This window comes from Psammomys obesus, unplaced genomic scaffold, assembly GCF_907164565.1.
Source record: "Psammomys obesus unplaced genomic scaffold, mPsaObe1.curated_primary_1811, whole genome shotgun sequence".
In the NCBI taxonomy this organism is placed as follows: Eukaryota; Metazoa; Chordata; class Mammalia; order Rodentia; family Muridae; genus Psammomys; species Psammomys obesus.
In genome coordinates this window covers 3,341,140-3,355,270 of record NW_026591918.1, presented here as the reverse complement: position 1 = coordinate 3,355,270, position 14,131 = coordinate 3,341,140, and the positions used below count along the sequence as shown (strand labels likewise).

At 52.7% G+C, this 14,131-nt stretch overlaps 1 protein-coding gene across 5 annotated transcripts in view; it reads right to left on the bottom strand.

Annotated features, from left to right (window-relative positions):
* Zmiz1 (zinc finger MIZ-type containing 1) overlaps positions 1 to 14,131 on the bottom strand; it is a 201,262-nt gene that overhangs the window by 119,155 nt on the left and 67,976 nt on the right. For 4 of the 5 annotated variants that reach the window (XM_055612239.1, XM_055612235.1, XM_055612238.1 and 1 more), the window contains exon 3: positions 6,310 to 6,387. The gene's annotated coding sequence lies outside the window, so the exon portion shown is untranslated. Of the gene's footprint in view, positions 1 to 6,309; positions 6,388 to 8,432; positions 8,560 to 14,131 lie in introns of all 5 variants that reach the window. The other variant, XM_055612236.1, reaches the window with a different exon arrangement.

The window sequence follows — 14,131 nt, the reverse complement described above, 5'->3', positions numbered from 1 at the left end:
CACACACACACACACACACACACACACACACACACACACACACACACTCAGAGGCTGCTCAGCAGCAGCCCACGGAATCTAACTCCGAGAGATAGCCCAAGAATCTGCATTTCACCTAAACCAAAGTCTGAGGTGGCCCCTGCATGGCTGGCAGGCTTGGAAAGTGCTGCTAAGACACCTAAGTGTCAGCCTAAAACTTCCTGCTCACAAGAGAAGCTGGCTAGGGATAGGTATGTGTGTGTGGAGGGCAGCGTCTTTGAAATAAGGAAACCTCACTGAATGCTCCTGTCAGGTGGAGAGGCATCCCTGTTGGGGCAGGAGTCCGTGGTCTTCAGTTCCCAGGGTTTGTGGGTGCTTCCCAGGTCTTGCTATAGGCAAGGGAGGGATGAGCGGGAAGCCAAAGACAGTCTACCCTGTTCACATTGACCTGGCTCCTAAGCAGCAAAGCGGGGAAAAATGGAACCTAGCCCATTTGTCCCTAAAACACACACTTGAACCAGGTGTCATACCATACTCGTCATCACCCCAAATCACAGGGGTAAAACTGGCATTGAGTTCTCCAGTGACTAAGCGGACAGTGGAAGAGCCACTGGAGGTGGCTGTAAGATGGGTGAGGCCAGCTGGGACAAGCCACATAGCCTAAAGAATGCAAGGATCATCCACAAAAAGAAAATACCCTACGTCGTCTTTATGTTCTGGCTCATCAGTCTTCCAGGCTCATGCCTCAACACCCCGACGGTAGTGTGGGGACTAGGAGACAGCATAGTACAGCATGCTGTCTCTCACTACAGAGAAAGGCAGGGGCGAAGGACTTCGGGGGAAGTCTCGTGGGGACAGGGCCTCTCAGTGAGAGTCATTTTAAGCTAGGCTGTCCTACAGAGTAGAGTGGCCAGATGGAAGGGTACTACAAGAGCATTCTACAGATTATCAAACTGGAATAGGCCCTCAGGCTCTGAACAAAGCCTCCAAAGATGCTGTGGGGAACGCAGTGAGGTCACCGACATCTGAAAAGAAAGCTATGCTCTTTCCAAACAAACTGCAGAAGGTGAGACATGCTGGATGGAAAACACAGATGGAAGGGGCAAGCTTCCGAAAGACCCACAACCCTGCTCTCTATCAGGAGGCACAGTCTCTGGGGCGGTCACCCGCAGCCATTGTGAATAAATGCCACTGTGGCCATAGAGAGGTCATTGCCCTTTCCTTTTCTTTGTATGGCGAGAGACCAGAGTTGAGAAACCCACTGAGGAACCCAACCCTAGGAGCAGGAGCTGGACAGGCAGATGTATGTCTTGGAGTACCAATGCTGTTTCCTACAAAGTCTACACACAGCCTCAGAGCCCGTCTTAGTCTAGTTCTCCAAGCACTGAAAGAGCTAAACAGATGAAGCCTTGCTGCCATCCCCAGGAGGCTGAGAACACATGGGCTTCCTGTGAGCCCTCAGCACTGCAGTGCCAGATACCATGTTGGGAATGTGGCGCAGAGAAGCACAAACCTTTAAATCTCTTGAGGCTGGAAGATGACAAATTCAAGGCCTGCCTGTACTACACAGAACAATTTGAGGTCTGCCTGGTAGAGCAGAAAGAACTTCTCTTAAAATTCACACACACACACACACACACACACACACACACCAAAACTAAGGGCTTGGAGTGTAGGTCCATGGTAGGCCATGGTAGACCACTTACCTAGCATGTGCAAGGCCCTGGGCTAAATCATCAGTACTCAAAGGAAAAGACAGCAGACAGCTGGCTTAAAGGAACAGAAGCAAGCAAACACCAAGGGATTGGGGTTCAAGGGCTTTAGAAGTAGGGTATATGAATCTCAGTGGGCAGAGAAGGAAAAGGGGCTTTTAACTCAGCATACACCGAACACAGTGTGAGAAGAGGAAAGTCCGAGGCAGAGGAAGGCCTTTGGAGGGGGGTGAACCAGCACCTGAACCTTCCATGGCAGAGCATGAGCAGAGGCAGTCAGGAGAGCTGAGCAGAAATGGTTTGAGCAGCCAAGTGAAGTGGGAGGGGCTTGATGGCAACAAAGAGCAAAATGGATTCTACTGCTAGCCTGACCTGGGAAATACCCGAATGTGGAGACCCACCCCCCTTCCCTCAAAGCAGGGCAGCCCCTGACTCCAGGGAGTGAGTTCCCTTCTCCTTTTTTGATCACAAACTCTTTCCTGCTAACAACAGCCTCTGCCCTTCCAGAAGCCCGAGTTAGAGGGCACACCCTTGGAACACCTCTGTAGTTTAGAATGCTTGCTTGAGGTGAGAGACATGGAGGTCAGCCATGCTCCTTTTCTGGGAGGTCAAGGTTCAACTCTCTAAGTGCCCTGTTTAGAAGCTAAAAGGACTGAGGGGCAAGAGCAGGGCCATGCTTCCATGCCTGTAATGGTTGTTTGGGGCTGGCAGCCCAGTCGCCACTTAGCTGAGCTCACTGTGGAAGATGGGACAGAATCCACATGAGGTCTCCCCTCGAGCATAGTGAGTTTCGATCCCAAGCATTTCAGCCATGATCCTGCTGGCCTCATCCACCTTCATGACCTCAGGTTTATGCTCTGCCAGCTTTCCCTCCCTTGGCCTTAGTTCTCACTAACTGCAGAATGAGGAGGCCAGACCCTCTAAGCCTGCACTGGCTGCTGTGTCCCGAAGAGCCACAGTGGTAGCTGAACAGTGAGAGCTGTGTACACTTAGTAAGTGCACACCAGACTGCAAAGACTCGATATGAAAAACAAATGTAAAACATCTGCCTGGGAGCCCAGTAGATTATCATTCCAATACACAATCAATGTGAAACATTGCGGCAGGTCCCAAGAGGAAGTGATGAGAGCACAGGAGAGCAAGGGTCTGGACTTGAAAAGAGGGAGTAAGTGCTGAGGGTCCCTCAGAGACACGCAGGAAGCACGGACTGAAGCAGGCACCAGAGGCCAGTATGCAGAATCAGGACGGGGACACTGCGGGATAAGGACCACCTGGCAAGGTGCAGCAAGGAGGGAGAGGCTGGTCTGTGATGTAGCTAGGGAAGGAGGTGGTGCCAGAGGGTAGCAGCTACCATGCCAGGCTGACTAGGCCAGGTACACAGTAGGTACTTCCAGGAAGATACCACTCAGAGACTCTCCCAAGGGTGACCAGGTCACTGATACTCCTATGCTTATGGTTCTCTGGGTGCTCACCCTTTAGCTCCCTTTCTCTTGGGACATTTCCTTGGGAGAGTACAATTTATTCATGAGCACACACATACACTCCCACCAGGCAGCCAAGTTCCTGCACACCTCGCTTCCAATTATAGCAAAAATTTCAATAATGCTGCAGGGAAATGCCAGGTCTTTCTTCAAAGACCCTCCTAGTGGGTGCGGGCCCCTAGTCTTCATCTCTGGGCTAGGAGGTCTTCCTCCATTCCATGTGGACAGCATGACAGGTCCAAACCTCAAGGGAGGGGACAGTGCAGTCCTGAATCTGTGTTTCCTCCCAGCCTCTGTGAATGGTAACATCGGTCTGTGGACCCATGCTATGTCTTATGCTGTGTCTAAAAGCACCCGCTTCCTGGTTTTGTATACCAGCTTCTTGTATACCAGCTTCTTTAAGCTGCTTCAAGGGAGAAATAGAGCCCAATCAGCCAGGCCAAGAGTAGCAGTTCAGGAAGCCAGAATGTATTAGCTCCGCTGGGACTGAAGGAGAAGACATAGCAAAAGAACTGTTGCTTGCCTGGCAAGGAGCAGCTCTGATGATGAAGGAGAACAGAGGTGAGGAGAGCCTGGGCTCAGATGGGTAGTTTGGGAAGAGTGGGGAGAGTGGCCATGCTAAGGAGAAGGTCATGTGTGACCACTACAGAGAAAGATGGAGACAATGTGGTCACTGAGAGGGATGGGATGGAGATGGAAATAGTGTCATCATGCCAAATCTGACCAGCAGATGGGGTCTAGGTTTGAGATCCTACCTCTAAGGATCACTATTCCATGAATACCCAGAGCATAGCTTCTTCACCCTAGTCCAGCATCAGGAGCTTAGGCCTTTTCCCCACTCTGTTCAGTTCTGGTACCCAAGTCGCTGGTCCAGTCCAGGCAGCAGCTACAGTGGTGTTGCATCCTGCCAGGGTCATCTTTTCCGGTGGCTCTCCCCCAGGGTCCACTGTGGAGAGCATCATGCTCCCGCTTAGACTCAGGGATGCTCCAGGACGCCAGTCCACAGCCTGAATGCCCCGTATACGCAACTCGTCTGACTCTTAGACGGTTGAATTTGAAGATGCTAAGGGGCTCTGGCTCTCATGCCCAAAGTCCACTGAGCCAAACTATCCTTCTTCTGTCATTTAGAAAGTGACCTAAGGAGCACTTTGCCCTTTCTCTCCCTGCTGCAGAAGAACTATAGCCTGTACCACCACCTTCACTGATGTCAGCTCTCTAGGAACCAAGACGGTCTAGTCACTCAGCAAAATATCTCCAGGGCAGCCCCTGTGTGCTAGGCACCGAGACACCATCATGAACACACTTATCTCATCCACATGTACCCTTAACCTACTTTACAGTGGCAAACCTGAGTTCGGGAGAGGCAGTGACTCCCCAGGGTCACCTGGGTGATGGCCAGGAATGAGACTTCCCCATGCTGCAGGTGCTGACCACAGCTCCTGGCTGCTACCCTGACCCGCTGTTTCTAGGACACAGAAGTATTGATTAGCAGCACTAGCTTGGAAAGGGTTTCTTTTCTTTTTTCTACCAAGGCTTTCTGCTCCTCACTTTTTTTTTTTTTTAAAGAATAAACTTGAAGCCATTCCCATGATTAATTACCAGCTGCCTAATGTTCTGCCACTGGCCACTTCTGGAAAGGGAATGAATTACCTTGAAAAACATCTGAAAAGGGAACTCACTGTGAAGGACAGTCAAAAAAGGTTAGCTGGCACTTCGCACGGATCCCTGTAGCCAGACTGGACTGCTGGTAGGTGGCACTGGAGAGGGGAGCGGGCAAGGCCTCTGGCTCTAGAGAGCAGTGTGGGGAGGCGAAGGAGGCTTTCCTTGCATCTGTATAGACCCTTCCTAGTCTCTGTCCTCTGACATCACATGTTCCTTAATTCCTGAGACCTCAGTTGAAATCCCCACTCCACCACTTACAGCTCAGTGGGTTTTTTAATTAACCACAGAGCCTCTGGAAAACAAGACATTGCACAAAGCTCCTCTAGGGGCCCTCAGGAGAGGGTAGGGGAATAGTGTATGTTCCAAGTACCAGATACCAGAAAAGCCAAAATTTAACACCACTAGAGGCATCTAAGCTTCCTAGCAGGCCTATCTGCCAAGATGGTGATGCTCATGATCATTTTGAGATAAAGACCCACCTACAGTCATATAGCTGAGAAGCAGTGATCTGGGGTTCCGGCACATAAAGGGGGGGCATAGCCTAGGTTTCCAGTTGTCCTGATGCTTGCCAGCCCTGCCCTTGGGACTCCTGGAACACTGTACTCCATGAAAAAGCTTCAGTCAACTGGGTAGGGCCTCCACTCTCCCAGTGTGGCCCAGGGCCATGGTGCCCTGAGACAAAGGGCTCTGGGCCAGCGATCATCTGTGTAAGGTTTCTGAACCCTCAGGGTTGAGAGCCAAAGAGTAAATAGAGATTACACAGGTGTCTTTGGTGGGGAGCCAAATGTGATCAACCCTGAAATGCCATCCTGGGATGCCACACTCTGGTGTCCGGGCCAGAAGCTCTATCCTGAGGCTTGGTCCCCATCACTCTCAGGCACTCCCTGAGGGATGGACCTAAGCTCTCCACAGGCCAGGTGGCCTGTCTGTACCCATCCTGGCACTGGCAGGTACTCAGAGGAAGGGGATGATGGGATAAGTAGGGAGAGTGTCCCTGTGTACATTCTTTGTCACGCCATTCCCATTCGACAGACAGGTAAACCAAGGTACAGAACAATTGTTCAAGGCTCCAGTGGACAAGTGCCAAAGTCACACTCTGAAGTTAGCAGTGGTCACTGTGGCTGGTTGGTGAGCATGCCTCTGCCATCCAGGCCATCTCCTGGGGACACTGGTGTCCCATTGGGGTTCAGGGTTACCAGTGTGCATAATATTGCTGTGTCAAGGCTAGGAATGTCAGGCCTGTGTCCCCAGCACTCTCTGCTTTGTCTCTGCGGCTACTTGAGAAACATCAAGCCAGAGGCCATGGGGCATGAACTGTTGGGAGCACTTGTCAGGACACAATGACATCCAGCAAAGGTGGTGGCACTGGACCTCACTATGAGGGCTGAGAACCCAGTATGTCTCAGACTAATATAGGACCCCCTGCTCTGTGTCTCGTTTGTACCAGGGGGCCATAAGCAGAAATGTGCACCTACCTCAGTGAGCCAAGAGTCACTAGTTCCTGTGCCGGTCAGCTGCTCACAGTCCCTCCAATTCACTCAAGGTCCATCTTCCTGCAATGAGAGGGGGTGGTTAGTGTGTTTGGCTCCTGCGGAGCCTGCACTGAGGAACACACTGTCACATCTGACACCAGAGGGAAAGCTTAGTGGGCAGAGCAAGCTAACAGATGGGAGCTGCAGGGGTGTTGTGGGATGACGAAGGCAGGCCCAGATACCCCATCTCTACAGACTTCATTCTCTCTGTCCAATGGATCTCCCTCCCTCTCTGTTCCTACAGAATCTAAGAGGAAGTGGTGACAGCCACTCACTCACTCAACAAACACGGTACGAACACCCAGGCTACGATAGTGAAATACTACACCTTAGTGGAATAAGTACAGGGCTGCCCCCACAGAGACTCAAAAGCTAGAGTGGCCTCTTCAGGAAGGTGAAGTTAAAGGATGAACCAGAAAAGCGGGCCAAGAGTCAAGGAACTGTGTAGAAGCAACAGTACAAGCAAAGTTTCTAGATGGTGGGGACAAAGCGTGGCATAGTAAAGCACTTGAGAACGGGAGGCCTGAGAGCCTGGCAGAGATGAAGGGAGGGCAGGGGTGAGGAGCAGTGGGCAGAAACAATTACAGAGGAAGAATGACCCTAATTGTTTGGGAAGAGTTCCCATGGCTGCGAAGGGAGAAGAGCTTAGTGGGAGGAAGCAAGCAGGGAGCCCAGCCGGGGGCTACTCCAAGATCTGTGAGGCAGAATGCAGAGCAGTTAGCTCTGTTGGTGGCAGGGCACAGGGAAGGGCTATCCTCACGGTGTGGTCTCCGGCTGCCCACCACTGCCCAGGGAGATCCTAGGTGCCCAGGAGGCTTCCTGGTAGGGTAGGGATGGAGACCCGCATCTCAGGCTCAGGCTCTATGACAGCAGCCGTAGTTGGAAGCAAGCACTGTGGCTCCTGGGACCAGCACTCTTGCCCTCTGAGTCCTAGGAATGCTGGCAGGCCTCTCAGAGCAGGGAGGCCTAGCTGATGGTGGGACAGGTGGTGCCAGCCATGCATCCTGGCTTGTTCTCCTGTCTGGCCCAGGCTCTCTCACTGGCCAGCAGGCACAGCTGCCAAAGATTCCTGAGTCCTGGGTTTAGGGTCTGGTCTCTAATCAGAAGAACTTGGTTCAAACCCCAGGTTCACCATCTCTCTAAATACGTGTGCCTGGCACATAATCCTTAAACCTCCCTGTCTGTTCAATCGTAAGGACATAGGCACCCCGCTTAGAGACACAGATCATGTAAGGCAGTGCATAGAAGGTATGAACTCTTGTCCGCTAGAGGGGAAGTAAATCATCCTGTAGGGACCATTGCAGGATTCCATACATCACAGAGTCCCAGAGCCACCAGGCAAGGCAACAGGTTACCTTTTGGCCTCTGGGTCTGAGAGTTCCCCCCTACTTTGACAGCATAAATAGTCCTTGGTTTCTGTAGCTGCAATGTTCCATTTTACAGAGGAGGAAACTGAGGATCAGGGTTTCATACACAGCAGCCACTCTACTGGGGTGAAAGAGGAATGGGCCTCTTGCCTCCTGCCACCCCACAGTCCAGGCGTTTCCCAAAGTCTGGTTGGCCAGCAGAGAAAATTATTTTGGCAGTGGAGAAGAGGCAGGAGTGGGAAAGGCCTTGCACACTTGGCTGGCGTCGCCTAGGCCTTAAGGACCAACATTGCCAGGCCTGCTGCTCAGGGTGTGTGGCCTTCACTCGGGTTCCTGGTTCAGCAGAGACATCCATGTCCCCATCCCCTATAGCCCTGGTACCTCAGTGTTGAGGAAAGGGTGACACGTGGAAGACACTGGAATTTGAGCTCTGAACCAGGTGAGGGTTATGAGTCTGCATTATATCTGCAGAGACAGGAGGAGGAGGAGGCTGACATTTATTGAATCCATACTGTGGGGTCACGATGGCTAGAATTAGCCTAAGGGGGAAAATGCTCTTTAATTTATGTTTAAGGCCTAGGGAAGTTCTCTAACTGCCTGAGGTCATGCAGCTACTACAGAGTTAATAAGCATAACAGCCTGGCCCTGGAGGTCATTCAGCAGCCCTGCTCAGAGCGAATGGGTCTGAGGCTCCCTTACCCTAAAGGAGGCTCCGGCAACCAGGCACCTGTGTGAGGCTGTGGACACAGAAGAGATAGGTTGCCTGACCCACTCAGTTTTGCTGTTGTCCTCTGCTCTGGCTCAAAGCCTGCATGCACTTGGACACCTAGGAAGGCCAAAGACAGAAAGCAAGAGGTGACTCATCCTCGGTTGCTCCCAGACAGAACAAACTGCAGGGTAAAGAGCAGGTCTGAGAGGCACTGTTTTCTTCCTCAAAGGCTTTTGGTATTGTGAAGAGTTGTGGGCAGCAGAAGCTCACTTTGGTTTCCTGTGGATGGAGACCCTTGCATGGTAGTGATGGTGGTGGTGGTGAGGACTTCAGCCACAAGGCAGCTGCCATCAGGGACACAGAGAAGGCCACAGAGAGCCATGCCCATCTTGGCGAGCAGGATTCCAAAGCTCCAGAAAGGGAATGTGGTTGCCAGGGAGGTTCCATCACAGCTGGAGAGTGAGTATACCCTGGTTGGTCTTACATAAGGCAGAGATCACTTGGGGATGAAACTGTCCCTGGGCCAAGACAGATTGCCCCAACCATCTGTCAAATTACTGTTCCCACCCACTCCAGGGATCCCCAGGAAGAACTGGGGGTTGTTTTGGTGGAGACTGCAATCTGGATTGGAACCCTGGCTTGGCCTCAGTGGTTACGTCAGAGGACAGGATGGAAAGAGCTGTGCTAAGTCCCTGTTTTTGCTATTTACTGCTGGGTCACTTTGGGTGAGGCACTCAGCCTCTCTGAGCCCCTATCTTCTTTCTAAATAAGGGATGACTTTTCCTCCAGCGACTCATTTGCAAGGGAGGCTCCAGGCTGGTGTGGATCTTGGCCTGAGCGTGAATCTATCTAGACCAAGAGTAGGTAGATAGCCCTTACAGTGTGTGGGACAGTCCACACACTGGGAACCCTGAGGGTGCTTGGTGTGGGGAAAGAGTCTAGAGAATGGCGAAAAGGCACCTTTGAGGAGTACAGAACTGCTCCAGTCACAAGTGGCGAAGTGGGCACAGAACCTCCATCATATGGGTACACCCACTCTCTGAAGACCTGCTATAATGACCTGACCCTCCACCCTACCCCCCCACACACACACACACAACCACACATACACTCTTGGTGCCTGATCTGGATAGAGCAGTCATTCTACCCCTACTTTACAGATGAGGCAGCCGCTGCAGAGCTGACATGTCAGGGGCTGGGGTTGGGGAATGGGTACTCCCCTGGGCGAACCCAAACTCTTCATGGGGACAGGGATTTTTTTCACCTGGGAGATTTTCATGACACACATCTCCTGAGGTGACCCTGAGCCCAGGCCCTGGTCTCTCCTTGGAGGCCAGGGCTGGCTCCAGAAACAAGGCAAATATTTACCCCAGATGGTTATCCAAACCTTATCTGAAGCTCTGCCTCCTGCATTCTTGGAATACATGTTCCCTGACCTCACCCTCACTGAGCTGAGCTGTGGGTCGGGGATCTGGACTGGGACAGCCTGACTCAGGCTCCAGTGCTAGGAAGAGCCAAGGTCTTCTGGCTGAAAGGCCAGAGCTGCCTCAAACTGTCCCCCTATGCGCCCACAAGGATGTTCCAGGATGTTCTTGAAGAAGTGCACACATTGGCAGGAGCTGCTCACAGACTTCTAGCCAGTGGCTAGCTTTGCCCAGAGAGGGGTATGGGATGAGATCTCTGTCGCTAGTACTGGAGCCTATGAATCAGGCTGAATGATATCGGCTCGGCATTTTGTCTGCATTTTGAGCCATAAAGGCCACAAGGAAGGACTTGGCTGTCCACACTCCAGGCAGGGTAGAGTTGCATCCAGGTTGGGGACTACTCAGCATCTCAGATTCTGCTGCACCTCACTGGCCTCCATAAGCAGGTGATAAGCAGGTGGGCTGGTGGCTGGGGTTGGGAACTCATGGGCAGGGTTGTCTGAGATAATCATTGGGAGGCCTTTGGCCGGAGAACTGCTCACAGAGTCTCAACCAGCCTGCCGTCAAGCCCTGACCTACATCGAAGCAGGTTCAGGTCCTCTGCCCAGGGAGCCTGAAAAGGGGCAGGAACCGTGGGCTGACCTGCTGGGCAGATGACAGCTGCAGACCAAGATGGTTACATGCCTCCTGAGGCCACATGGATGCCTCTGAGCATTAGGGGATGTCCGGGCTGCTCTTGGAGAAGTGTGCATCAGCGGGAACCACCTACAGGAGAGGCATCCTAGGAAACTCGGACTCATACTCTAGAACTATCAGGAAGCCCCCAAGTGCCACAGCCACTACTCTTAAGCAGCAAAGGCCATGGCTCTGGCATGCAGCTCATACTGGGGAAGAGACAAACCTGCCTCTCTCCAGTCCATCAAAGAATCATCTATTCTTCCTTTGACCCAGGCTCAGAACACATGACCGACAGCATGGTGTGACTGGATGGGAACCTCATCTTTGCCACTTCCTGGGCTCTGTGGTGCTGGGCAAGGAACTTCTTGGGGACTGTTTCCTCATCTGTGAGAGGTAGGTCCGTGAGAACCTTCCTGTGCTGTAGAAGGGCACCACCAATTCTACAGAAAGGCTAAGGGATGCTTAGCACAACATTTATTATGGCTGTTACCGGGGCAGCAGGGGGGTCCTGCTCAGTGGAAGGTTCTGGGCCCTAACCACGGGTAATAGACTTGGCCCCTCCCATGGCTGGCCCAAGAGCAGGTCTAGAGCATCGGTGTGGGGTTATTTGTTCCTGGAAGAAAGGCCTATTTCTCTCTCCACTGGACCAGCCACAGCTTCTAGGAGTTCCCATTTATGCTTCCCGTCGCAATATGCCCCAAGGATCTCACAGCTACTTCTCCTTTTCTAGGGGCTGCAGTCTTGCTCAGGAGGGCACCTGCCCTGGGGTGCCTAAAACAGGGGTCTTGGAACCCACTCAGGCACTTCTCACTTTCAATGACAGGGACCATAAAGGGAATTTTATCCCTTGATGTTGCTTGCAACCTCCCTCCTCCTCTGCTGACCTGGGGTGCTCAGGAGGGCACTTTCTCCTCTCCTCTGAGACCTTCAAACTGTGGCATTAACAGCCTCGAGGAAGCTCCGGGAACAGTGCTGGAGGTCCCTGGTCTGAAACTGCCGCCTTACACCAGAGGCAAGAACACAGAACTGTCTGGGGGAGGCCCAATGCTAGAGCTGGAGCCAAGTTAGAATTACTGTTGGGGCACCTAGGGAGCCAGGGGAGCCAGTCTTGACCTACAAATAAGCAGCTGGACTTCAGCCTCCTCATCTGGGGCCATTGATGGCTTAAGGCCTGGGTGAGTTGGCTACATACCCGTAATTGGTACAGGCAGTTCAAGAAGCCTGGGCACTGGGGACTCTGTGTTCCCCATGACTTCTACCACCACCCCCAGGAGGTCACAATCCCTAGCACGCATCCCTTGAGGACTCTGGCCACATGTGCTGGAAGTAGTGGCTGGAGCCCAGATTTATAAATTCCAGACACAGGAAAGCCCTGTTCTTTTTAAGGCTCTAGTGTCACCCAGGCTTGCATAGAATCCCGCCTCTCCTGTAGCCTCAGCCTGCATGTCCCTGAGCCTCAGTTTCCTCACTGGTGTGGCAGGGAGAGAGAGGGTATTACTGAGTGAGCCAGCCTTCCCTCAACGGGTGGCCAGTGAGTCTGTAGGAGGCAGCTAAAGGACCAAAGAAGAAAGGGTCATTGCACTTCTCCCCACAGTTTGTCCCCAGGAACTTCACTGACCAGCACCTTGTTTGTTCAGTGCTGGGGTCCCTGTCCAGCCTTTGCCTTTCACCTTTCCCTAACTTAGGCCAGCTGCCTCTCATTCTCTGAGGTTTCCAGCAGGCTAGCTGCTGGAGAAGAGGGGCGAGGCCCACACAGTGCCCAGGTGGCTGGATGAACTCTAGGAGAAGAATAGCCCTCAGCAGGGTGGTAGGCAGAGAGGGGCATCCCCGACCTGCTTTACTGTGTATGGCCAGAAACTAGCCAGGCCTACCTTCCTGGGTGCCCCTGGACTGGCGCTGGATGGTGCCAGTGGGTTTCAGCCTCTGCATCTTCCTGCACCAATTCTGAATGTGATGTCAGCTCATCCATCCCTGCGCCAGGGCACACCCAGAGGAGGCTGCCTCCCTGTTCTGGAGGAGCTGGTGATCCTTAGAAGCATGGCAGCCAGGCCTTCTTGTGGGAATAAGGTTCTCTTCTTCACAGAGCTGGGGTTTCCCCTGTTCTTTTAGGAGGAGAGGCTCTCATCTCCTTGATTTGAATACATTGTCAGGGTAAGGGGTGACACTCTTACCTGCCCGTTCATCCTTAGGACTGGCAGAACACACATTCTAGGGACCTGGAAGGCACCAGGCTACCCCTTGAGGTGAGCAGTCTCTTCATGCTGCTCCAGCACCCAATACTAGGCTTGCAGACATGCCAGTATTACAGTTTGAGCATGTACCCATAGTCTATGTGTTAATAGCTTGGAGGTGGGGCCTTCAGAAGGAGTGTAGGATTCAGTGTGGGCCCAAGGAGGGGGCCCTATTGATGGCATTAGTGGCTTCACTTCAGAGCTCAGTCTAGCCATCAACACCTTCTACCTCATTGGGAAGCCCCTAGCAGCTGCTGCAGGCTACACCCAAGGACCTGCCTTGGCTGGTCTGAGGCCATTATCACTTCAAAGTGTCTAGAGTCTCCCCTGACTGAGAGCACTGGCTTGCCCATTATCACCTCATTCCACTGGGATGAAGGTTGGGAGAATCCTGGGTGCTGGAGCCGAGCCCCCAGATCCTTCAACCTGGGTTGTTTGGAGCTTTTGGACACAGCATTGTCCCATTCAGAGGAGCAGCCCACACACGTGGGTGGAAGAGAAGAGGCTGCCAGCCGGCAGGGGAAACCAGCCTAGCACGCAGTCTGATGACACACAAACTCAGCAATACTGACTCACACCATCCAGCCCATGACTCCACCCACTATCAGTGTTTCTGGGTTGTGCCTAAACCTCCATGCAGCAGCCAGAGACCCTCCCACAAAGAGCCATGGAGAGGTGGGGAGAGGACAATGGCATCTACCTAGGGCTAGGTGGAACAGGAAGATACCCAAAGGAAGAGTTGAGGGGCATAGTGACAGCCTGGGACAACCACTCTAGTCCACAGGAGAGCCAAAGCTGGTCTGGGCCCCTGATGCCGGCATCCACTCGGGTTAACTTTGTCCTCTTCGTGACTCAGGGCCCCATGCAGACTTCTCATTGCTAATTTTTTTCCCTAAGAACCCATGACTCCTCAGTCTAAGGGGTACTATCCTCCTCCCTCTGCACCTCTGTTCCTGGGAAGGCTCTGGTCTCCTTGATCTGACTTGCAGGGATCATCCCATGACACCAAGTGACAAAGGCTCTGTGAGGCCTAGTTGACAGATCCTGAGGCTGCGGGGTTTCTGTGTTAGGGACTTCCCCACTGTTTTCACCTGGCATATGAGTTCAAAGTACACCCCTATCTCCCCTTCCAAATCACAGTGGCTTGAACCCACTTTCCTTGAAGTCTTAATCTTCTCCTTGGCCACCTTGGGACCAGACACCTAAGTACACACTGAACTGGGCTGGGCTGGGGGCCACCGAGCTTGAGGAGGCATCCTAGGTGTAGGAGTATCAGCCAGGAAGGAGGAGGAAAGGACCTACTCACAGGACACACACACACACACACACACACACACACACACACACACACACACA